Source organism: Nicotiana tomentosiformis, chromosome 5 (genome assembly GCF_000390325.3).
Source record: "Nicotiana tomentosiformis chromosome 5, ASM39032v3, whole genome shotgun sequence".
Classification (NCBI taxonomy): domain Eukaryota; kingdom Viridiplantae; phylum Streptophyta; class Magnoliopsida; order Solanales; family Solanaceae; genus Nicotiana; species Nicotiana tomentosiformis.
This window is the reverse complement of record NC_090816.1, coordinates 66,983,181-67,006,682: the sequence shown is the minus strand read 5'-3', so window position 1 is coordinate 67,006,682 and position 23,502 is coordinate 66,983,181. Positions and strand designations below refer to the sequence as shown.

The following is a 23,502-nucleotide window of genomic DNA, read 5'->3' as shown; positions in this document are numbered from 1 at the left end:
AAGTAAAGCTATCTGGAAATAATCACACAACTAAAGTACAATAGACGGGGACTTCAGAACTGCGGATGCCATGCAGTTATACCTCAAGTCTCCTCTGGTCGCTGAAATCGGAGCAACTCTATGGTACGCCGCTGGGACCAACTCCAAAATCTGCATAAGAAGTGTAGAGTGTAGTATCAGTACAACCGACCCCATGTACTAGTATGTGCTGAGCCTAACCTCGACGAAGTAGTGACGAGGCTAAGGCGGTTCACTTACATTAACATGTACGCAATATTAGTAACAACAACAATAATAGAAATAAATCAGGTAATTCATTTATAATAATTGAAGGCAACTCAGCAGTCATAACCAATTATCATTTCCATTATTTCTGTTGCAGCGTGTAACCCGCTCTCACAATATATACATATTCAGTTCTGTTGCGGCGTACAACTCGCTCCTCCAACATATTCATTTTAAATCAAGTATGTTGCGGCATGCAACCCGATCCTCCAATATTAACTTTTAATAAGTCTGTTGCGGCGTGCAACCCTATCCTCCAATATTGACTTTTAATAAGTCTGTTACGGCGTGCAACCCGATCCTCCAATATTAACTTTTAATAAGTCTGATGCGGCGTACAACCCGATCCTCCAACATTGACTTTTAATAAGTCTGTTGCGGCGTGCAACCCGATCCTCCAATACTAACTTATAATAAATTTGTTGCGGCATGCAACCCGATCCTCCAATATTAACTTTTAATAAGTCTGTTGCGGCGTACAACCCGATCCTCCAATATTGACTTTTAATAAGTCTGTTGCGGCGTGCAACCCGATCCTCCAATATATTCATTATAATCAATCATGTTGCAGCGTGCAACCCGCCCCTCCAATATTTTCATTTACCAATTCTTATAGAAGAAATTTTCCCAATAAATGTAATAATTAATATAAAATTACGAGACAACAAGCATACAATAATTATGAAGCAAACAATGACAAATAGCAAATGATTATGGAAATCAGGGAGCAAATAGGCAGTTTAATATTTATTATGCTAAATATCAAACATAACAATTAATGCAGGAATTCAAGAATTTAAATTTGCAATGAATAAGAGAGAAATAATTATTATAATAATAAATTTATGATTAAAAATAATTTATAATTTTTCAAGTAAGCAGGAAAATATTTAATTTGACGATGTATAGACACTCGTCACCTCGCCTATACGTCGGTTACATGCAATTCACATAACAAACAATTTAAGGTTTTTATTCCCTCATGTCAAGGTTAACCCCGACACTTACCTCGCTTTGCAATTCCAATCAATTATTCAACCACATATTTTCCTTTTAAATTTGCCTCCGAAAGCTTCAAATCTATTCACAAATAATTCAATATATTCAATATTAATCATAGGAATTAATTCCATATGAATTTATAATTTTTTCGGATAAAAATCAGAAATTCATTAAAATATTCAGCAGTGGGACCCACATCTCAAATCCCAGAAAAACTCACGAAATCCGAATACCCATTTTGATACGAGTTCAACCATACCAAATTTGTCCAGTTCCGATATCAAATGGACCTTCAAATCTTAATTTTTAGTTTTTGGAAAGTTTTACAAAAATTCCAATTTCTTCCATCAAAATCCAAAATAAATGATGAATATAGACATGGATTTGTGAAATATAATCACTTTATGATAAAGAACACTTACCCAGTTCAAAGTCGTGAAAATCCCCCTTGAAATCGCCCAAATCAGTGACTTAAAACTCAAAAATGAATAAAAATAGCTAAGACCCGATTTTATGTATTCTGCCCAGCATTTTCGCATTTGCCGGCTATAGTTTCGCACCTGCGGTCACGCATTTGCGAGATAAATCTTGCATTTGTGAAGTAGGGCTGCCAGGCGAGGTTCCGCATCTGCGGACATTTCTATCGCACCTGCGACGTCTCAGAAACGACCAAACGATGGCAAAAGCGGTCTCTTCCGCAGAAGCGATTCATCCTTCGCAGAAGCGGTCGCGCATTTGCGCCCCATTTATATGCAGAAGTGATGCAATTGGCTAGTGCCCAGGTCGCACAAGCGAACAGCTTCTCGCAGATGCGGTTGCACACCTGCGACCGCTATTGCGCAGGTACGATTACACCAGGTTCTGCCAAGAACCTACTGCTTTCAACATGCTCTAAACAATCCGAATTTCGCCCGAAACTCACCCGCGCCCCTCGGGACCTTATCCAAATATCCCAATAAGTCTCGTAATATAATACGGACTTACTTGGGGTCTCAAATCACATCAAATAACATGAAATTGCAATTCACACCTCGATTCGGACTTTGAGTTTTAAACTTTTCAATTTGCAAACCTCTTGCCAAAACATATTAAATGAATCCGGAATGACTTCAAATTTGGCACACAAGTCATAAATGACATAACAGAGCTGTTCAAATTTTCAGAATCAGATTCCGGCTCCGATATCAAAAAGTCAACCCCATGGTCAAACTTGGAATATTTAGCCTTTAAATTGCTAGTTCCGTTAAATGGTCATAACTTGAGCTAGGGTCCTCCAAATTAAATTCCGGTCATACGCCCAAGTCCCAAATCACGATACGGAGCTACCGGAACTGTCAAAAAACTGATCCGGGTCCGTTTGATAAAAACGTTGACAAAAGTCAACTCTCTTGAATTTTAAAGCTCTATTTCCCATTTTAATCCATTTTTCACATAAAAACTTTCTGAAAAATTGTACGGATTGCGCACGCAAGTCGAGGAATGATAAATGGTACTTTTCGAGGTCTTAGAATACAGAATTACTTATTAAATTTAAAGATGACATTTTGGGTCATCACAAATACGGACCCGCTCGAACCCTCGAAATATGTAAAACAATATCGATACTAAGAATCGCACTCCAAAACCAAATTAATCAACTTATGAACTTCAAAATTTTTCAACTAGCTCTGAACGCGTCGAAACATACTAAGACAACTCGGATTGACGCCAAATTTTGTGTACAGGTCATAAATTATCGTACAGACCTATTCCCAGGCTCGAAATTCCAAAATGGACCTCGATTACACCAAAGTCTACTTCAAACCAAATTTAAAGAACATGAAAACCTTAAATACACCAACATTCAACATTAAGCGCCAAAACACTCCCGGATCACCCGAAACTCGATCCAAAGATACGCCCAGGTCCAAAATCATCATACAAACCTATTCGAATATTCAAATTATGGTTCCAAGGTCGTTTACTAAAAATGTTGAATCGAGTCAAACTTGGCCATCTTAGGCCACTATTAGGGAACTAAGTATTTCGATTTCTACCCAAACCCTTCCAAACCCCAACCAACAACCCCCGCAAATCAAAAAATAGTAAAAGCACAAATGGGAAGTCTTTATTAGGGAAACAGTGATCTAGAAAGTAAAACGGACAGTCGGATCATTACATGTAGACTTAGGATGTTATCACGCAATATTTTTATTATTTGAAATCAACTTGTTACTTTAATTACCTAAAAAGTATAATTGAAATTTGATTAGAGATTATGTTAGGTCGAATCTCATTACCTTGAGTTGTTTGGAGGAATATTTGATTGCTGGTAAAAGACATGCTTACTTTATGTTCCTGTCCTTGTATTGCAAATATGTGGCCCATAACTCGACAGTGCTATTAAATAGCATTATGGGTCGGGCCGAATGACCTCGACACTATATTGAGATGCATCCATGGATTAGACCGTACGACCTCGGTAGTGTATGTACACGACTATTATGGATCGGGTCGTACGATCTCGGTATAATTCATGCGTAATATGGCTAGGAGTCCGAATATTTTATGCGATTTCCCTTTTGATTGAGACTTGGCATTTATATGATATCCCTTTTCTATTTGAGATAGCATTTGACATTTCTTATTTATTTGAGATAGCATAAGAGATTTAAGAAATTCATGTTGTCATTATGTTGGACAATTATGATAGTTACAGTTCTTACCTAGTTATTACTGTTGTGTTTAATATCTATCTATAATCTATTATAATAATTTATTGGACCACTAGTAAGTGTCGATGTCGACCCCTCGTCACTACTTCTCCGGAGTTAGGCTAGATACTAACTGGGTACGCATTGATTTAAGTACTCATGCTACACTTCTGCACTGATTGTGCATTTATATTTTGGTGGTCATTTGGGAGCATGGGCGCAGCTATTGAGGGAACTTTAAGGTGAGCTGAATTCCTTGTTATGATCAATAGCACACAGAGTCTCCATCGTATTCATTTACTTTGTCTTGTCTTTTTTACATTCCTAGCAGATGATGTAATAGTATTGTACTCCCTAGTATATGCTCATGTATTTGTGACACTGGGTATTGGGAATTCCTAGAAGATGTTTGTGGTATTTATCTAGTATTTTTACCCTCCCCTTTTTATGTTTTTATTAATGCTTTATATCCCCATATTCTTCTATAGCTAATTTCCTTTACCCAATAAAACCCATAATTTCAAAAATAAAAAATAAAAAAATAAGTTGATAGTTCACCGTTGGCCTGCCTAAGAGTAATGTCGGGCTCCATCATGACCTATAGCTGGAATTGGGTCATGAGAGCTTGGTATCAGAGCACTAAGTTCACTTAGGTCTCATGAGTCATTAGCGAGTCTAGTAAAGTCTTGCGGATCGGTACGAAAACATCTGTACATATCTTCAAGAGGTTACATGACTGTTAGGAGAAATTTCCTTTCTTTATTCCTTGTCGTGCGATTTGATTTTATAAATGTTTATGTATTTAGTTCCTTCCTACTCACTCAAATGCGATGTTGAGCACTTGTTATCAAATGGGCGTCAACAAGTTGTGAAGATTTTATAGATATGGTGCAAGATGTTTTTCTCTGCTTATGCGCGCAGACTATTATCATTGCCTTTTAGAGGGGTGTTTTGTCATTTTTTCCCAATGTTAGTGTTGCCTATGGTTTCGAGGCTATGCACAGTGTATTGTGTTTTTCATGTGTTGTTATCATGCAGAGCTGATGTAAATGGTAGGGTAATTATTTATGTGTCGCGGTAATGAATGACTCGAGAGGAGGATTATTCGGTTAATGGTTTAGAGATTTGGCATTTAATTCCAACGGATGATAGGCAATTGGACTATGGATGTTCAGGATTTGGTAAACGGAATAGAGTGATTGTATATTATTGAACTTGATGAAATTCTTGTTTGTGATGTGGTGTCATCGTCCTTGCATGAACTCATCAAGGCTCGTCAGTATGACGGACTTCATTTGTCTTCCTTTGGGGCACGGTGTTGTGAAATGGTACCTAAGAAGTGGTTATCTAAGATGATGGTGTATTATGACTTCGGAGTCGAATCGGTGTTTCTAGTGTCGTTGTCTCGAGGAAGATGATCTTAAGAAGGCTTAGAGTTGATGGTAATCTATTTGTTCGGGTGCGACAAAGATGGATTATGATTTAAATCAGTATTATTGGCAGCGAAGGATGAGAAAGGACATGGAGGGTTATGCCTCGCGGTGGTTGAATTGTTAGCAGGTCAAGTACGAGTAGCAGAGATTGGGTAGTTTGCTTAGGAAGATGGGTTAACCGGGATGGGAGTGGAAGCGTATCATTTGGAATATTTGGTAGGATAGCCACATGCTTTGAGGAAGCTTGGAGAAATTTGGGTCATGGACGACAAATGACTAAGTCTATGTATTCTGTTTGGTGCAGTGGTTTCTGCATTTAGGAAGTTTGAATGTGATGGGAAGAGTTTGCTTGGAATGTAGAGGGATGTGAAAGCTTGATTATCGTTTTGGGATGCAACATGACTTCGAGTTTTGGAACGCATATCAGTTTGAGGTACTACTGAGTGCGTGAATAGAGTATAAAATGGCTTATGGGTATTGAGACAAGGCGGTCATACAGTTTGGGGTCACTTGGGATGATTGTCGAGTGAGGTCTATTGTGTTCTGGGAAGGAGTGGTATTGATTCTGAAAGGCAAGACAAGAAGAAATCGGAAGAAGTTGGTTAGTTTGATAGTGATTTGGATCGGCATGGTTAAGGAAATGATCGGTTCCTTCGTGCCAGTAACGCTATACAAGTGTTTTGTGGCTATACTTGCAGGCTTGACAGCCTCCGTAATTTAGTTGTTTGATGGGATTTGTTCTGTTTGTTTGGTTATGTGAAAATGGGTCCTGAAGGGTTATGACAGTCTCGGCCACGACTTGTGTTCTATGCCTTTTGTGATTATGGGAAGTTGGTTAAGTGAATGTTTTATGGCCGATGAAGTGTTTATCTTATTGATGGTTCTGGAGTTATGATGAAATTCTTGTACTCTCGAGTAACAACATAATAGGTGCAGTGAGCGATATGGAATTGGAATTTGAGGATCAAGGTTGTGGTCCAGTTTTGACAGGAATGTCACGATCTCGATAGAACAGGGGAGAAATTTTAGATGTCCAGAGTATGCTGGCACTATTTTAGTGTCGCCTGAGAAGGGTGTCTTGCGGAAGAGGTATTGTGTGTTGATTTGTGGATTTTTGATTTGAATTACAGAAATAGTATTGTTGGTGGCCATGGATGTGCAGATTTTTCTACCTGGTGCGGAAGGTTATGAGAGTATCTCCAACGGGATGATCGTAAAAGTGTGACATGTCAGTCATTTAAGTAGTAGATATTTAAATCAGGGATGAAGATTCTGATACTGTCACCGATTGTGGAGTCTAGGTCTGAGAGACTCTCTATCCCTTTAGTTGTGGACTGTGGAAGCTTGTTCCGAATTTGATAGTTGATCATATGTGTTATGGAGAGGGTCATTACGGGCATAGCAATCGTGAATTCCAGCTATTGTGGTTGGAGAGATTAGTATGGGCATACGAAATATACAATGCGTAGTGCATCTTTCTAAAATTGATACTGTGTATGAATGCTTAAATCAAACCTTGCAGAGAATTGCAGATGTTGGAATTTGGTTCTAAGGCTTGCGGGCTAATATAATAGAAAGGATCTTCAGTCTGGGTTGAGCTAATGTGCTCATATGGATTATGGTGGCATGGGTAAGTGCTTGAGGTGTTAAACAGTGAATTTGGGCAACTCTGGGACGGTTCCTGGCACGTTCGAGGACGAATGCATTTTTAAGTGGGGGAGAATGTAACGACCAGAACGGTTGCTTTGAGCTCTAGCACATTGTTCGGCAGTGTGAGGGCTTGAGTAGCCTCACTTCATGTATTATGACTTGCACGTGTGGTTGGTTTCTATTTTTGAGAAGTTTGGAGATGATTTGGAAGAATAACTCTCAATTCAGAAGCTTTAAGTTGGAAGAGTTGACCAAGGTTTGACTACTAAGTAAACGACCTCAGAATCGGAATTTGAAGGTTTCAATATGTTAGTATGATGATTTTGGACTTGGGCGTATGTTCATATCGAGTTTTGGGTGGATTGGGAACGTATCAATGCTTATTGTGGAAAGTTGGCATTTTGAAGGTTTTGGAATTTCCTAACTTGGATTTGAAGTGGAATTTTGTATTATCAATGACTGTTTGGGTTTCCGAGCCATGGAATAGGTTCTTATGGTGATTTTTCACTTGCATGTAAAATTTTGCATCATTCCGGGATGTCTAAGGGTGATTCGAACGCGTTTGGCGATGTTTGAATGTTTGAAAGTTAAAAGAAGGAGTTTGATCGTCGATTCATGGTTTAGATGTTACTCGCAGCATTTCGAGCCTTTGGGATGTTTGGATGAGGTATTACGACTTGGTGGTGTGATTGGACGGAGTTCTGGGGGCCTCAGGTGTGTTTCGGGATAGTTTTGGATCATTTCTCTATGGTTTGCAGTTGCTAGTTTCAGGTGTGTTTGGTGTGCATTGCGACCGCGGAAGCAGAGACGCGATTGTGAAAGGTTAAGTGGACTGGTAGGGACTTTGTTCTTCGCGATCGTGAAAGGGGTGTCACGTTCGTAGAGCTTGATCAGGATGTACTTCACGTTCGTATGGGGATGGTCGCGAACGCGCCGAGTTAGAGAAGATGGCATGGGTTAGGATGGTTGTTCATCGCGATCATGTGGCTTGGTCGTGATTGCATAAGGGGTTTTCTGAGGATGAAGGATTTGAGATTCGCGTTCGCGAATGGTTGGGCAGGCTGAGCATCGCGATCACTAGAGTTCATTCGCGTTCGCGTAGTGTGTTTTCTTGGGCAAGGCTGGTTGGCCTTCGCGATGGCAAGGTGTTTTCTACCATCACGAAAAAGGATGCTTGGGCAGATTATATGTTGGCCAAGTTGTGATTTTCTCATTTCAACTGATTTCTCTCTTGCTTGGGCGATTTGGAGGGGCTATTTTCATCATCTATCATGAGGTAAGTTATTCCCATTTGTTGCAAGTTAAATATATGGATTATATGTGGATTTAAACATGGAATTTTGTAGAAATTGTGGGAATTTGGAAGAAAAACATAGAATTGGTATTTTTGGATTTTGACCACGAAATTGGACATGGAATTAAGAATAAATTATATATTTGAGTTCGTAATGCTATGAGTAATATCTATCTTTGCATATTTTTGGAATATGTGCACGTGAGTCGGGGGTTGACTTTGTTGACTTTTCAAGCGGAGTTGGGAATTGTTATAAGTTTATAAATTACAAGTATTGGAGTATATTCTGATTGGATTGCACGTTGTTTGATTAGTTTCGGATTGTTTGGCATCGATTTGAGGTGTTAGAGAGGCGTTGGAGCAAGTTATCGGATTTTGGAGCAAGGTATGTCTTCTGTCTAACCTTGTGAAGGGGAATTTACCCAGTAGATGCTATATCTGTTATGTGCTACTAGTTGTGGGTGCTACGTACACACAAGGTAACGAGAGACCATACGTAGCTAAAATCATGTTTTGGGTAGATTTAGGACGTTATCATGCAATATTTGTATTACTTGAACTCAACCTGTTAGTTTAATTACCTAAGACTTATAATTGAAATTGGATTAGAGATCATGTTAGGTCGAATCTCATTACCTTGAGTTGTTTGGCGGAATATTTGATTGTTGGTAAAAGACATACTTACTTTATGTTCCTATCCTTGTGCTGCAAATACGTGGCCCATAATTCGATAAGTTTCTTCTCTTCCTGGGGATCGAGTCGAACACCTCGGCAGTGCTATAAAATTGCATTATGAATCGGGCTTAACGACCTCGGCAGTATATTGAGATGTATCTATGGATCGGGACGTACGACCTCGGTAGTGTATGTACACGACTATTATAGATCGGACGGTACGACCTCAGCATAATTTGAGAATAATATCGTTAAGAGTATTAATATTTCATCATTCTTCCCTTTTGATTGAGACTTGGCATTCATATGTTATCCCTTATCTGTTTGATATATCACTTGATATTTTTTATTTATTTGAGATAGCATATGAGATTTGAGAAATTCAGGTTGTCATTATGTTGGAGGATTATGTTAGTTACAGTTCTTACCTCATTATTACAGTTGTGTTTCATATCTATTTATAAAATATTGTAATGATTTATTGGACCAGTAGTAAGCATCGATGTCAAGCCCTAGTCACTGCTTCTCCGGGCCTAGACTATATACTTACTAAGTACGCGTTGATTTCTGTACTCAGGCTACATTTCTGGACTGCTTATGCAGGTATATTTTGGTGTCAATTGGGCGCATGGGCGTAGCTCTTGAGGGGACTTTATGGTGAGCTGCACTCCTTGTTACGATCCGCAACATAAGAAGCCTCCATCCTATTCATTTACTTTGTCTTATCTATTTTACATTCCTGACTGACGATGTATTAGTATTGTACTCTCTAGTCACTTACGATACCGAGTTTTGGGAATTACTAGCAGATGTTTATGGTATTTATCTAGTATTGTCACCCTCCCTTTGTTATGTTTTTATTTATGCTTTATATCCCCATATTCTTCTATGCCATAATATAAAAAATAATAAAATGAATAAATAAGTTGATAGTTCACCATTGGCTGGCCTAACGGTGGTGGTGGGTGCCATTACGACCTATAGCAGAAATTGAATCGTTAAACAACTGGGACACATCTTCCGGAGAGAGTCACTCTTGAACTTCAACGGATACCACGTTCAACCATGGACACAACGAGGCATCGCTCCGAGTTTGTCTATACCCTTGCATCTTGTACATACCTCTGATGCAATTAGCATTGTTAGTCCCAATTCTTTGAAAATAGGAGAGTAAAAAAGAAGTATTGTGAACCATACATCTTATACTCCCTACCCTTCACGAACTATGCGTGCCTGGTTCTTGACCTTGTACCATGATACATAGGCAACCTGTCATGGGTCCAGCTTCCCTCATCTAACTTGGATGAGTCGGTCAAGTCTGGCCACTTGGGTCACGGTTGACCAAAGATTTTTACGAAAAGATTGTTTCCAAAAAGTCAAAACAAAAGTTAATTTAACATGTAAATATCTTTCTCTATTGCCTCTATAGAAGTCTTTCCGTGATACATCAAAATTAAAATCTATAAATATTTTCCTCTTCAAAATTCTTCCTCGAGGAAATTCAAAAAATTCAAAAGATCTCCCTTTTATTTCTAATCCTCATAGTCAATTAAATCTTTCTCATTTGAAATCTAACTTAAATCAATTTGATTAAACTTTTATTTTTCGTGAACGCTCTTTGTCAGAAGATGCTTCTCAACTCGTCACATTGCATTTTGAAAGAGTTGTCTATCCAAGTAGAGCTTAAAATGATTTTTAATTATTTTTTGCACGAAGATCTAATTTTTTAAAATTTCCCTAACATCAACTTAAAAAATGCATAACCAGTATAGCGAAATATGCGTATCTAATTCTCAACCTTGTGTTAAGATACGTAGGCAACCTGTCATGGGTCCATTTTCCTCGTTCTTAGCTTGACGAATCGGTCAAGTCTGGCCATATGAGCCACAGTTGACCGAAGATCTTTGCAAAATAGCACTTCCAAAAATCAAAACATATACATAAGTTCCTCTATTGCTTACCTAGAAGTCGTTCCTTGAGACATCAAAATCAAAATCCAAAAGCATTTTCCTCTTTATAAGACTTCCTTGAGGAAATTCAAAACTCCAAAATATATCTTCCGTTTCTTCCCTATAAGCCTCTCTTAAGGGAATTCAAAAATTTAAAAATAAAAATGAAATGAAAATTTAAAAAATGCTTCCTTTCTATTTCTAGTCTTGCTGAACTACGCTTGACCTGATTCTCATTTCAACGAGATACGTACGTGACGAGCGCAAAACACAAACTTAAATTCTGCTCGCTAATCAAATATAGTATAGTATATTATTGTATCCACATGGATTGGATTTAAATAATATTCTCATAGTTTCTAGCTTGGTTGCTATCCAAGATGATCAACAATTGAGATTTATAAGATGTCTAACTAAAATTAACTAAGAATCTAAAGCTATTGACTAATGACAATCGAAACAATGAATAAGCAAAAGAATGTTATCAATGGGAGAAGATATGGCTTTGTTAGGATAGGTGCAAGATAATTGTTCGGGATCTAACTCTAGATAATTCAATTCTAATATTCAAGTGAGTCTCTCGAATTCACTCAATTCTTAGTTCAAACGTTCAGGAAAAATTCCTCTCTCGATTAAGTCTTAACCTCACAAGATGAACCAATTTCAGCACGTGGAGATATGCAAGAATGCATAGTGGATTGATCTTTAGGAAAACCTCTTTCGATTATTCTCCTAACTAGGTTTAGTAAATGATTCAACTAGTCTCTTTCGATTACTTAAAAGAATCTATGAACTCAACTAACAATATAATGCACTATGCATGAACTAGTGAATATAGATGCAATAATTAAATCATCCAAAACGATGCAATACATAAAACTAGAGTTATAATCCACAAACAATCATCAATACATCTAATCCATCAAACCCTAAATGGAACTACTCCATAGATATTGACCAATTGATAACAAATAAAATTAAAGTACAGGAAAACATAAATTCAACCCAAACTCGTGTCTCGAGTGAGGAAGGAATGATGAAATCCATGTGCTTGTGTTCTTCCAACTCCTCCTTAGCCTCCTTAGGTCCAAAGTATGTCAAAAGTCTAGAAAATAACATTTTTCCATGTATTTATACCAAGTATGGTTGGGCCCAGATGAAATCACCCTTTCCTAGCCGAAATAGGATTTTCACTCTTTAAGAATTGCACAGGCGCGCCACATAGGGTGACACGCCTTGCGGGGAATTAGTGGGGAAATCCAGAGAGCTCAACAATTCATTAGGCAGCAAAAATATACTGCTGCAGCGCACCACATGCCGGCCCACGCGCCGCAGCAGTGCAAAATTCTCAGAGTGTTGCTTTTTTGCTTGCATTTTGACGTCCAGACTTGGTCCTCGACCCCCGAACACGATCTCGACTTAAACCCTTGGGCTTTTACTCAGAATTCAAAGCTTCAAATAGATCGAATTAGCTCCACAACATCTACATAACTCGGAATCATTCCTACAAGACGTAAAACACACAATAAGTGCAAAACTCTACCAATTAAAGCTCAAACACAAATAAAGTGCAGTGAATTAGAGTGCAATAAGCGATTAAAATACGATATTATAGCCTACCATCAACACCCCATACTTAAACCATTGCTTGTCCTTGAGAAATCAATCTAAACATCATATAGACATGACCTTTTTCAACAATTCTCATAACTCATCATACCAAGAAAATTAAAAACAAACTAACCACAATACTGTAACATCCTCGCCTAAAGATTTGACTCAAAAGTACCACGCATTACGTTTCCTTCAAGAATCGCTCACTTACTCTAACACAGAGGTCAACGACATTACCTTTCCTTCACGAATCAAGTACCCTCACACAACAATAGAGAGAAGTTCCACACACAATAAATTTTAAGAACAATCAGGAACTCAATATAGAAAGAATTCATTCACTCTCAGAAGTAACATTCATATGACACAAAAGACGTACCATAGCCTTTCCCGTAGTGTACTACTCTACAAATTGAGCTCATTCAGTCAAGGATCAAATAGGACATTAATTGGTTGAAATGTAGGCTGCGGGATGGGTAGGATACATTTGGATATAAGAGTGACTACACCTCCCTAAGCCTACATTACATACACTTAAACATTCAAAACCCCACACTTATGTCAAACCATAAATCAACCTTTACATCAATATACATTAACTCCCTACTTCTTTAAGCACAATTACATCAAGTTACCACTATCAAGGAATATTTTTCACAATCATATACTTATGTTTTCGTTTCTTTTTCAATTCAAGTGGCTCTTACTTTTTGAAAACAGTGCACCTTTCTCCTTAGTTCACTAGTTCCACTCAAAAGCAAAACCAACCACCCCACACTTCAACTTTTACAAAGTTCATAACAAATTCAAGTGCTCACAAGAGGTACAAAGTTCAAATAGATGGTCAATTCAAACAAATGGGTTTGGCTTGTAATGTGGCTGCCAAAGAAACAGGATTACATGCTCAAAAGGGTTAACTAAGATACATAAAAATTAGGTGGTAAAAGAATATATCTAGCTCAACAAAGAAATGCATGTATCACTTCCAAGACTGAATAAAACTACTATTGCTCTTTGCACACACTCGGGACAAGTTCTAGACATCAAATGCAATGCACAGAATTCACAAAACATCACACACACGTGGCACATAATTCACTAAGGATTGGACTATCAAGACACTCCAGTCAAAGCAGTTAAGCAAAGTTAAGATCATACAATTTAAGGTACTTATACAAGAGTCAAAAACTGAGCCTAAGCGTCACAACTAAAGCACTCACTATTCTCAAGGTATAATAAAGTCATGAGATATTGCCTGCAATTCAAATCATAGCACAAGGTTTCATACTCTTAAAGAGTAAAAACTAACTACATCCAGTTCAAACAAATTCCTTGATAAAGAACCGCGGCACAAAGAAAAACCAAGGGGGAATTATTACACTACCTAACAAAATAAAATATTTTTGTCTTTTTCCTTTCAACTTTAATCCTTCAAGAAACCTATTGATGATATCCATGTTCGGGAAAAATTGAAAATTTTAAAATTTTCTATCCCCAACTACTACAACTAACAAAAAGAAAACTAATATACATACATACATACAAATATCCCCTACCCCACACTTTAAGTTGTGGCATGTCCCCATGACACACAATTAAAAAGCATAAGGTAAAGGAAACTTCCCTGAATAACTAGTCGGGGTCTGAGTCGAAGTCGGGCTCCATTCCTCGCGCTCGAACTAATGCACACATCCATGAAGACAACTTCTTCTCAGCCTTCTTGGGGGTACACCCCACACTTATCTTTCTCGCTCACCACAGCCTTCTCTTTCGAGCCCTTCACTTTCCACTCAACACTTACGGCTGGTTTTCCTTTTTGCACCCCTTTTTCTACATCCATATTGAAAGTCGCAGTCTCCTCACCCACTCTAAGTATGAGTTTTCTCCCATGTATATCTAATATCGTCTGTCCGTCGCTAAGAATGGTCTTCCTAGGATGAGGGGGACCTCCTTGTTTTCCTCCATATTCACCACTATAAAATCCATAGAAAATATGAACTTATCCACCTGAACTAACACATCTTCCACTATCCTCTCGGGTATTAAAGTTGTTTGGTCTGCCAGCTACAATGATATTGTGCAAACCTTATCTCTCAAATCTTCTTCTCCGATTTCCTGTAAATAGATAGAGCCATAATTGAGGCACTACAATCACATAAAGACTTATCAAAATTAATAGTTCCTAAAGAGCAAGGTATAGTAAAACTCCCTGGATCTCCACACTTTTGTGGGAGTCTATTTTGCAGTATCATACTGCAATACACTATGAGCTTGACCATTGAGGTCTCCTATACTTTCCTCTTTTTCGTAAGGATCTCTTTCAATAATTTATCATAAGAAGGCATTTGTGAGAGAACTTATGTGAATGGTAAGTTTACATGAACCTGTTTCAGCACATCCAAAAATCTCTCAAACTGCTGGTCCAGCTTTTCTCTACATAGCTTTTGAGGGAAATGTAGCGCATGTATATTCTTGCTCTCCTCATGTTCATCCCTTCTCGACTTTTCTTCCTTCTTCTTTTTCTCGCTTTCATTGGGCCTTTCTTCTTGTCATCATCACTTTTCAGGTGCTCCCCACTTTCTTTTTCAAGTATCACATCTTTATGGATCATGGTGGGATATTTCAACACTTGCCCACTTCTCAAGGTTACAACATTCACTTCTTATTTGGGATTTCTTTCAGTATCAGCATGGAGAGTGCCTGGAACCCTATCAGATAAGATTGTTGCAATCTATCCCACTTGCTTCTCAAAATTTTAAACTTTTGCCCCTTGTACTTCAGATCTTTCATCAGTTTTCACAATGAAGGCCTTCATGAGATCTTCTAGATCAGGCTGATTGGGTTGTTGAGGCTGAAACTGATGCCTCGGCTGATTCAAAAAACCAGGAGTTCCTTGTCCCTAAAATCTGGGGTTGTTTTGTTTCCATGCATTAACGGTACCCCCAAGTGAACTCCATGAAAATCTCTGGGTGCTTCTAACCCATTGCATTAAAATTATAATTTCCCACAACATTCACTTCCTTAGTTGAGGCTTGACACTCATGAGTAGGGTGTCCTCTTCCACATATATCACAGGTTGCATTAGGCTCAATTTGCATCGTGGCTAAGGTCAGCTTCTATATTTCTTTAGCCATAGCATCAAGTTGTGCTTGCACGGATGTATTAGCATCAACTAGGTGAACAACAGCTGATCTTCTTCTTTCAGCACTCTCAGAGGGCCGCTGATTAGCATCTTTAGATAACTCATCTAGAATTGTAAATATCTCCTCTGGAGTCTTCTTCATCAAAGGGCCTCCAACTGCATTGCTCAATGTTCTACGCGAGGCCGGTATCAATCCATCCCAAAAGTCATGGAGTTGCCTCCAAAGTTCAATTCCACTATGTTGACACTTTCGAACTATCTCCTTAAACCTCTCCCATGATTCAAAAACAGTTTCAGTTTCTTTCTGACAAAAGTTATGGATTTCTCTTCTAAACTTGCCCGTCATAGCTGAGGAGAAATATTTATCAAGGAATTTTCTGGTCATCTCCTCTCATGTTCTAATCGATCCTGTGGGCAAGCTTCGAATCCACTGCTTTGCATCATCTTTAAGTGAAAAGAGGAATGCCCTTAAGTACACTGCATCTTGTGACACCCCATTGTATTGAAAAGTGTTCATAATGTTCTCGAAGTCCATTAGATGTGTGTTTGGATCTTCGTTCATCTTTCCTCTAAAGACACAACAGTTCTGAATGGTTTGAAGCAACCCTTGCTTCAACTCGAAATTGTTAGCTACAATTAGAGGTGGTCTAACACTTGATAAGCCTTGATTGTAGACCGGTTTAGCATAATCGCCCAGTGATCTTCCAGGCATGGGAACTATATTCCCGAACAGGTCTGCAGCCAAGGGTTGATTTTTAGCAATTCTCCGACCCCTCTCTTCATCATAGATAATCTGTGCATGTTTAATAGCTACTTCCTCAGCATCTCATGAAGCTTTTTCTCGTTGTTGGGCTGCCTCCCTTGTAGTCAAATCTACATTATCATCACTATTTCCAGCCATAATGACTTTATTTGAGAATTGCCCAACCTTTAAAAACGTCTCAGTGAGAGTTCTATCCTTCCTCAACTGTCGTAGTTGTTTTTCTATCTCAGGCTCGTATGGTAGAACTTGTTTCGCAGAAGCTCGAGTCATTCACCAATCTTAACTTATAACATGCGCACAGTCAAAGTACACTAAACAAAAAAAGAAAAAATAGAAATAAAAAGAAAAATTTCCTAAATTAGCACTATAAACTATTTCAAACACTATTTATTGCCAATCCCCGAGAACGACGCCAAAATTTGACGAGCGCAAAACACACACTTAAATTCTGATCGCTAATCAAATACAGTATAGTATAATATCGTATCCACAAGGATGGGATTTAAATAGTATTCTCTTAGTTTATAGCTTGGTTACTATCCAAGATGATCAACAATTGAGATTTATAAGATGTCTAACTAAAATTAACTAAGAATCTAAAGCTATTGACTAATGACAGTCGAAACAAGGAATAAGCAAAGAATGTCATCAATGGGAGAAGATAGGGCTTTGATAAGATAGGTGCAAGATAATTTTTCGGGATCTAACTCTAGAGAATTCACTTCTAATGTCCAAGTGGGTCTCTCAAATTCAATCAATTCTTAGTTCAAACATTTAGCAAAAGCTCCTCTCTCGTTTAAGTCTTAACCTCACAAGATGAACTATTTTAAGCACGTGAAGATATGCAAGAATGCATAGTGGATTGCTCTTTAGGAAACCCTCTTTCGATTATTCTCCTAGCTAGGTTTAATAAATGATTAAACTAGTCTCTTTCGATTACTTTGAAGAATCTATGAACTCAACCAACAATATAATGCAAAGATATCACAAGTAATGCCTCTCTCGATTACATGAACTAGTAAATATAGATACAATAATTAAATCATCCAAAATGATGCAATACATAAACCTCGAGTTATTATCCACAAACAATCATCAATACACCAAATCCATCAAACCCTAAATGGAACTGCTCCATAGATATGGAGCAACTGGTCACAAATAAAATTCAAGTATAGGAAAACATAAATTCAATCCAAACTTGGGTCTTATGTGAGGAAGGAATGATGGAATCCTTGTGTTTGTATTCTTCCAACTCCTCCTAAGCCTCCTTAGGTCCAAAGTATGTCAAAAGTCCAAAAAATAATTTTTTCCATGTATTTATACCAAGTAGGGTCGGGCCTAGACGAAATCACACTTTCCTTGCCGAAATAGGATTATCACTCTGTAAAAATTGTACAGGCGCGCCACATAGGGCGACACGCCTTGTGGGGCATTAGTGGGGAAATCCAGAGAGCTCAACAATTCATTAGGCAGCAAAAATATATTACTGCAGCGCACCACGTGCCGCCCCAAGCGCCGCAGCAGTGCAAATGTCTCAGAGTGTTGCTTTTTGCTTGCATTTTGACGTCCAGACTTGGTCCTCGACCCCCGAACACGATCCTGACTTAAACCCTTGGGCTTTTACTCAGACTTCAAAGCTCCAAATAGCTCAAATTTGCTCCACAACATCTACATAACTCGAAATCATTCCTACAAGGCATAAAACATACAATAAGTGCAAAACTCTACCAATTAAAGCTCAAACACAAATAAATTGCAGTGAATTAGAGTTTAATAAGCGACTAAAATACGGGATTATAGCCTACCATCAGTAGGAAACCTCCGGGTTTGGTCTTTTTTAAAAAAAATAAAAAAATATTCAAAATGAAAGTTAAGACCCTTTCTTCGAGTTCGGTCTCATCTTTCAGAAATATCAAAAGATTAGGGAATCAAGGACCTTTTATGGGTTCGATTTCCAATCTTTCAAAACCAAAGAGAAAATGAAGAACACTTCTTGGGTTCGATCCTATCTTCAAAAAAACAAAAACCTTTCTTTGGTTTAATTCCATTTATGAAAAATCACCCAAAAAAAAAAGAAGTGTCAAAAATCAAAAGAAAAAATGGGAACCCTTCCTAGGGTTTGGTCCCACTTATCAAATCAAAGAAAAGAAGAAAAAAATCATCAAAATATTGACTTGGTTAATACCAGTGCATTGGAAAGAAACAAGTGTTTAATTTGTATGATGGAGAGGATCAACTTCAGTAAACCATAGATTCTTGTGGTATCTCTTAATTATGCCTTAGTGACTCTTGAAACAATCTTGTGTTTACAGTTAGGGTAAGAATAAAAGCCGACCTTATCGTTTAATGTGCATTGTATTTGGTGAACATTAGATTTGAAATTCATTGTCATTGCATTGTTGATCTAGAACTTGGCCCAAACGTTTGTTGGGGAGAAATCTTGAGTAACACTTGGTTTGGGAAAGGATCGTAGGCTTTCTTTGACCCAATTTTGCCTTTCTTGCCTGCCAATGACATCGATCCCTAAGATTCTGTCATGACCCAAAAACTAACCCCTGTCGTGATGGCGCCTATCGTGGAACTAGGCAAGCTGACTCATTTCCAAAACAAAATGATATTTTTATTTCAAATATAATTTCAAGGTTATTTAACATAAAACCTCCATTTAAAGAGTTCAAATCAAAGAAAAACAGAAGTGCGGAAAAGAAAAGCCTGATATCGGGGTGTCACTAGTCATGATCATCTACTATAATCTATCTAACAATATCAAGGCTAACTCAGCCTGGAAAATAGCTAAATACTACTAGAGGAAGATAAGACGGAGAATAGCAGGGGCTGCGATCGCCAAACAGCTACCTTGCTATCTCTAAGAAAATCTGCAACCAGAATACTCAATAACCGCTACCGTATCCAGCTACACCTGAATCTGCACACAAGGTGCAGGGAGTATCGTGAGTACGCCAACTCAGTAAGTAGCAATAATAAATAAAGACTAAGAAGTAGTGATGAGAAATAAAGCATATAACGTTCATATCAGGAAATCTCAGTAAAATACCACATGCTTTAAAAAAACAGGATCTGAATCAAACATCTCGTTTAAACACAGTTCCAGTAAAAATCATTTAAAGACATTTTTCCAACAGTTTTTCAAACAAAGGCTCAATGCAAAGGTGAGCAAAATGATGAAATCATAAACAGCCCCGCGGGCAAAACATCACTCATATACAGCCCCTCGGGCAAACCTCACAGTCACTCGTGCTACTCGGGTATACCTCACAATCACTCTTGCCACTCGGGCATACCTCACAATCACTCTTGCCTCCCAGTCACTCGGCACTCGGCACTCACACTTAGTAGGTACCTGCGCTCACTGGGGGTGTGTACAGACTCCGGAGGGGCTTCTTCAGCCCAAGCGCTATAATCTGCTCGTACAACTCATGTGCGATAATAATAAAGTATGCTGCAGGCGGGTAGCCCCGATCCACACTCATCCTCACAAATCAAGCCCTCGGCCTCACTCAGTCATAATGTATGCTGTAGGCGGGCATCCCCGATCCACACTCATCCTCACAAATCAGGCCCTCGGGCATTTCAGTAAAACAAGGCATTCGGCCCAAAACATTTATATGCATCAAAATAGAGTCATAAAACTGAATTATGCGGAAAACATATATAAACATGACTGAGTATAGATTTTCAATCGAAAACAGTGAGAGGATGATAAGAAACAACCCCTAAGGGTCCAAAAAACATTGGCGCAAGGCCCAAACATGGCATTCAGTCCAATTTACAGAAATTCATTCTAAAACATATAAGTATCAAATGGTTTCAACAAAGTATGCAACTTTACAGTTGCTACGGGACAGACCAAGTCGCAAATCCCTAATAGTGCATGCCCATACACCCGTCACCTAGCATGTGCGTCACATCAAAATAATAGAATGATACGAAATCCGGGGTTTCTTACCCTCAGGACTAGATTTACAATCGTTACTTACCTCAAACCGGTCAAATCTCTACCCCGCAATGCTCTTGCCTCTGGACTCTGCCTCCAAATGCTCCAAATCTATTCACAATCAGTATAATACCATCAATATACGCTAATGGAATGAATTCCACAAGAAAAGCTTCAAAATTAGACCAAAATCCGAAATTGGCTCAAACATCGCCTATGGGGCCCACATCTCGGAACCCGACAAAAGTTACAAAATCTGAAAGCCCATTCAACCACGAGTCTACCTATACCAATTTTACCAAAATTCGACCTCAACTCAACCCTCAAATCTACAAATCTTATTTCCAAATTTTCCAACTTCCAATCTCTGATTTACACCTCATAATCATTAAATCTAGTTAGATTATTCGATGATAATTCAATATTATGGAGTAGAAGTGATCACAAGGGACTTACCTCAAGTTTTCCTTGAAAATATATCAAAATCGCCTCTCCCCAAGCTCCAATTTGTCAAAAATGGCAAATGGAACGAAGTCCCTATTTTTATAATTCTGCCCAGACATCCTCGGTTCTGCCTCGATCTTGGTCTTCGATCGTGGCCCTCGATCCTGGTCCTCGGTCCTGGCCTTCGACCGTGACCCTCGACCCTGGGCTTGATCATGCCTTCGATCGAGGCCCTCGACTCTGGGCTCAATAATGGCGTCGATCGTGGCCCTCGACCCTGAGCTCGATCTGGGCTTCGATCATGGCCCTCGACCCTGAGCTCGATCTGGGCACACCTCTGGGCTCGATTTCTGGGCAGAAGCAATTTCCAGCAGAAGGAATTTGCAGCAGCTATTCTAGTTCAATTTTTTGATCCGTTAACCATCCGAAACTCACCCGAGGCCCTCGGGACCTCAACCAAATATACCAACAAGTCCTAAAACATCATACGAACTTAGTCGAATCCTCAAATCACCACAAACAATGCTAAAATCATGAATTAAACCCCAATGCAAGCCTAATGAACGTTGAAATTTCTAATTTCTAGAAACAACTCTGGAACCTATCAAATCACGTCCGATTGACCTCAAATTTTGCACACAAGTCCTAAATGACATAACAGAGGTATTCCACTTTTCAGAATCTGATTCCGACCCCGATATCAAAAAGTCAACCCCCCGGTCAAACTTCTCAAAAATAAAACTTTCGGCATTTCAAGCCTAATTCCTCTACGGACTCCCAAAAAATATTCCGGACACGCTCCTAAACCCAAAATCACCATACAGAGCTATTGGAATCATCAAAATTCAAATTCGAGGTCATTTACATAGGTCCATATCCGGTCCACTTTTCTAACTTAAAATTTTCAATTATGAGACTAAGTGTCTCATTTCACTCTAAGTTCCTTCCGGACTCGAACCAACTAACCCGATATAACATAATATAGCTAAATAACATAAAAAGAAGTAGGAATGGGGAAAACAGGGTTATAACTCTCGAAATGACCGGTTGGGTCGTTACATCCTCCCCCTCTAAAACATTCGTTCGTCCTCGAACGGGTCTAGAGACATACCTGGAGTCTCGAATAGGCGTGGATATCTGCTTTGCATCTCCCGCTCGGTCTCCCAAGTGGCCTCCTCCACAGGCTGACCTCTCCATTGCACCTTCACTGAAGCTATATCCTTTGACCTCAACCTTCGAACCTGCCGATCCAAAATAGCCATCGGCTCCACATCATAAGTCATATCACCCTCTAACTAAACTGTGTTGAAATCCAAAACATGGGACGGATCTCCAATATACTTCCGGAGCATGGAAACATGAAACACTGGATGCACACTCGACAAGCTGGGTGGCAAGGCAAGCTTATAAGCCACCTCTCCTATCCTCTGAAGCACCTCAAAAGGCCCAATGAACTAGGGGCTCAACTTGCCCCTCTCCCCAAACCTGATAACACCCTTCATAAGTGATACCTTCAGCAAAACTTTCTCCCCAACCATAAAAGACACATCACGCACCTTACTATCCGCGTAGCTCTTCTGCCTAGACTGCGCCGTGCGAAGCCGCTCCTGAATCAATTTCACCTTATCTAATGCGTCCTGGACCAAGTCTGTACCTAAGAGCATAGCCTCACATGGCTCAAACCATCCAACCGGAGATCTATACCTCCTCCCATACAAAGCCTCGTATGGAGCCATCTGAACTGTTGTTATATGCAAACTCCGCGAGTGGCAGAAACTAGTCCCATGAACCCCCAAAGTCAATGACACAAGCACGCAACATGTCCTCCAAAATTTGAATAGTGCGCTCGGACTGCCCGTCCATCTGAGTGTGAAAACTTGTGCTTAGCTCAACCTGAGTACCCAACTCTCGCTGCACGGCCCTCAAAAACTGCAATGTGAACTGAGTACCCCTATCTGAAATGATGGAAACTGGGACACCATGCAGGCGAACGATCTCTCTGATATAAATTTCAGCCAACCGCTCTGAAGAGTAAGTAGTACCAAATGGAATGAAGTGCGCAGAGTTGGTCAGCCGATCCACAATAACCCAAATAGCATCGAACTTCCTCGAAGTCCGTGGGAGATCAACTACAAAGTCCATAGTGATCCTCTCCCACTTCCACTCTGGGATCTCTAACCTCTGAAGCAAGCCACCCGATCTCTGATGCTCACACTTAACCTGCTGACAGTTTAGATACCGAGCCACAAACCTAACTATATCCTTCTTCATCTGCCTCCACCAATAGTGCTGCCTCAAATCCTGGTATATCTTCGCGGCACCCGAATGGATGAAATACCGCGAGCTGTGGGCCTCTTCAAGAATCAGCTCTCGAAGCCCATCTACATTAGGCACACATATTCGGCCCTGCATTCTCAGCACCCCATCATCACTAATAGTCACATCCCTAGCATCACCTCTCCGAACCCTGTCCTGAAGAACGAGCAAGTGAGGGTCATCATACTGACGCTCCCTGATACGGTCATAAAGAGAAGGCCTGGAGACCACACAAGCCAATACCCGACTAGGCTCCAAAATATCCAATCTGACAAGATGGCATG

The 23,502-nt window shown here is 39.3% G+C and overlaps 1 non-coding gene across 1 annotated transcript; it reads left to right on the top strand.

Annotated features, from left to right (window-relative positions):
* The first annotated feature begins 15,967 nt into the window (after window positions 1–15,967).
* On the top strand, window positions 15,968–16,074 carry LOC117275238 (small nucleolar RNA R71). Its single transcript, XR_004505399.1, has one exon. It is a non-coding gene; the product is annotated as a small nucleolar RNA R71 (small nucleolar RNA).
* The last annotated feature ends 7,428 nt before the right edge of the window (window positions 16,075–23,502 follow it).